The following is a 3,903-nucleotide window of genomic DNA, read 5'->3' as shown; positions in this document are numbered from 1 at the left end:
TTTCTGAAGAGCTTTCATGGTATGTATTGTGATTGGAAAAGTTTTGTCCTTCTTTGCCCTGTCCCTTGCTTACATGAATTTATCACTCATTTTTCACTTACAGATACTTCATGATAGTCAGAAACTTTGAGCAAATCTGTAGTTTTGATTGAAGCTTCTTTGATACCTCATGACAAAAGGAATTTTTTTTACATACACACACCTTGTGTAAATATGTGTTTCTTTCTTAAAACCCACACATCTAATGAGTAAATGACTTTTACTCAATTTTAACATATTATAGTAGCAAATTGTCCCGATTTCTCTCTTCTCCACTCAATTTCGTCTCCTTTGAGGCAAAGGTATGAATTTTTTCAATCTTTCCCTGAATATGCCTGGGACAACTCAACCATATTGTAAGCATCTGAAAGCATCCCTGTAAATATTGCTAGATTAAAACAAAAAGTGAGCTATTTGTACTGTTACCTATCTCATCCATGATACCACAGTTTTCTTAGCACTCACAGTGTCAGAAAATCCTCAGTATTATCCTGGGTAGAAAGACTGCTGAGAACCAAGAATTCCTAAGGATTTCTGTATCACATGGTTTAGGATTCATCCGTTCAAACCTAAAAGAGAAATTATGGGATTAAACAGACCAGTGACACTAAAGAAAGCCCCTGCTGTTTGGAATTCTATATGCCAAAAAGGATGCCCAATAGCTGGCCCCTGTGCTATCCTCCAGAGCACAGTGGAATCCAAGTCAGTGAGAGAGCTATTAAGAAGAGAACCTCACTTTTATCTCATCTGAAAGCACCTCATTAAAAAGCTATCATATCTACCAGTATTACTAACAAAAAACGGGCAATGTATCCTCCTTTAGCAGAGATGTTCTGGTCACATACATCGGATTGCTACACAGAAATATTAAGCAGGATCATGGCAATTATGTGTCAGGCACTAGGTATGTGTTAATAATGCATAGGTAGCCTAGGACTTCAAGTTGCTACTGATTCAAAGATGAGGCATAGTCAGAAGTGGTCATTATTCCAAAAAGTGTGGAGATTGAGCTGATGGGTATGCTGCCATGATGGCAGCATTCAAGATGCGCCGGTTCTTGTACATCCCTGGAAAACAGCTTGAAACATTTATTTCTTTCATGTCTTTTGTAGAAAGGGTTTTCTAAGGAGTGCCTGGAATACTAACTAGCACAAGGATGGGTGCCATTTAATTTTTCTGACTTTTAGTTCAAGTATATAAATAATTTAGACAAGCAGCATTGATACTAGAAGAGCACGGCCTGGTTTCTGGTGATTTCTGCTTGTACAATTATGCTTAGCCTTCCCCTCCCCTGTGAAAGGGACATATGGCTTCTTCTTCCTTCAATCTCATTCCTCTGGCTATTTGTCCAGAGGTTTGTATAAGATTTTTTATCCTCCACTACATTGGTAGATTTGCTATAGTCGTACTGTTATCTTTCTAATTTTGGAATCCCTAATGTCAAGATTCCTCATGGCTTTCTAATACCTGGTCTGAGATTTTGACCTTTAGGAAAACTCATATCGCATTGTATAATATAGGAATAAAAATAGATGTTGATATCAGATAGATGTAGGAGTAAATAAAATCTTTGCCATGTTCTGTTGGGAAGACTATAAATTCCATAAAGCCTGTTTTCTCATTTCTATGGTGAGAAGAGCAATTACTGCTTTCCAGGACTATCAGAAGGATACAAAGAGAGTACTTACGTGAAAAGAGGCTAGTTCAGCCAGAAGTTAATAAAGACCACATCTCCCTCACTTTCTTACTATGGTTTCTGTAGGGGGAATTTAAGACGGATCTTCATTCCCTTGAGCTTCTTCATCCTGACAGGAAGTAACTGGGTTTTCTACTGAGCTCTGTTCTGTGCTGGGGAGAAGCAAGTTTTCCCAAGATAGAAACCCCACACAAACACTTTGGTACTTGGTTGCTCAGAGCCATGCACATGTTACCTACCTATATCTGGCAGAAAAACAAAAGGAACCATCCTAAATTATTTTATTTTCAGGGAAGGTATAAAGTTAGAGGATAATTTAATTAATGTTAGCCATATAGACATAAGTCTTATTATAGATACTTTATAATTATTGTGAAATCATATTTTATAAATCATGTTTGATTGATTTGTTTAGACATCAATCTAGATGTTTACTGATCTCTTAGAGATTGGAAGATTATCTGAAAATTCCCACATTTTATGATTTCACAATTTCTGTTATATTAAACATTGTTGTATATAAGTCTTACAGATAGAAATATAAATACAATTATTGTTTTTTTGTCAGAAAAAAGAGAATTCAATATGTATTTTAAGACAGATGATCATAGAGCATAAAGAAGATTTCTAGACTAACAAAATGTCTTGAGAATCTTTAAATTAAGAAAACCAGGTAATTTCAGAAAAAGTTTGAAGAATAAATAATATTTTAATATCAATGGTAAGTATTTTGACAGATATATTACTCATGTAGACATTTTGATTGGACTAATTAATCTTCCTCTTCATTCTTTTTTTTTTTTGCCAGTCCTGGGATTAAGCTCAGGGCCTGAGGACCGTCCTTGGATTTTTCTCAAGGCTAGAACTCTACCACTTGAGCCTCAGCACCACTTCTGGCTTTTTCTAAGTATGTGGTACCAAGGAATTGAACCCGGGTCTTCATGCATGCTAGGCAAGCACTCTACCACTAAGCCAAACTCCAGACCCTCTCTTCATTCTTTAAAAATTCATTTATTGTATTGTGAAGGTGGGTTATGATTATATAACCAAAGGCTTTATGATTATATAAGTCAGATAAAAAGTACATTTCTTTTAGAACAGTGTCATTCCTTTTCCCTTAATTCTTTTTTTGTTTTGTTTTGTTTTTTAAAGCAGTCCTAATGCTTGAATTCATGGCCTGGGAACTGTCCCTGAGCTTCTTTTGCTCAAGGATGGCACTCTACCATTTATATCTTATCTACCTTTCTAAGCTAAGAAAGTATGTCACCGTTTGATGTTTAAACATGAGTGAGCGCACTGAGGTAGTTATTGCTTTTAAAACCAACACTAAGAAGATGAAAGATAGGAGAATCAAAGATGTCGGTTACTGTTTAGGTTCACAGAAGTGGTGGAGCCAACCGTAGATTGGGTGCACTCTGTGGGAGGGTGTTATTTCTGTGGATGTGCACATGAGTGTGTATGTGTGCTATGAGAAAGGGAACACAGTGGCCTGCTGCCCTCCTTGTGTACAAATATATTTAAATTCAAAGAAAAAGAGTTCTTTTACAATTTAGTATGAGTCCTAACTTTATCACTTATTAATTGTCAAGGTTTTTCTAAGTGTCCACAGGTATTAGTTCTGCAATTGTAACTTAGAATTTAAGTGTGTGTGTGTGGGGGGGGGGATGGGGGTGAGCTGAGGTTTCAGGGAATGACTTCACTCTGCCTCTTTCACCTTCATTAATAAGAAGGACTTTGCAGGACTGGCAAGGTAGAGCGTGGACATTGTTTCTGGCTTATGCAGGAGGAACTCTAAAAATCTGAGTCATAAGCATTAAAATCTCAGCTGGTCTTAAGGATCTAGCCTAATAGTCCCCTTTGAAATGCAACTCAAGTAATGCTAGAAAGCCAGAATAGCATTATTGGCAGCCAAACAGAGATCTTTTGTCTTTTTAGGAGAGTGGAATTCTGCAGAATAATGTTGCTTCTAGAAGGGGATTGTCATTTTTAGATGCTAATTTTGTTACTTATGTACTTTGTTTCTGTATCTCTGCTTTCTACTTTTTACCTTTTTCTGGTTTTGTATTCCCAGAAGATAGAGGTGTGGGCTTTTTTTTTGCATTTAGAATTGTCAATTGTAATTATTATAGAGTACTCAAGAATTTCTCAGCCCAGTTTGAATAGTGTTG

Source organism: Megascapheus bottae, chromosome 10 (genome assembly GCF_031878675.1).
Source record: "Megascapheus bottae isolate mThoBot1 chromosome 10, mThoBot2.hap1, whole genome shotgun sequence".
In the NCBI taxonomy this organism is placed as follows: Eukaryota; Metazoa; Chordata; class Mammalia; order Rodentia; family Geomyidae; genus Megascapheus; species Megascapheus bottae.
The sequence above is the reverse complement of the archived record's forward strand: the minus strand, read 5'-3'. Positions refer to the sequence as shown.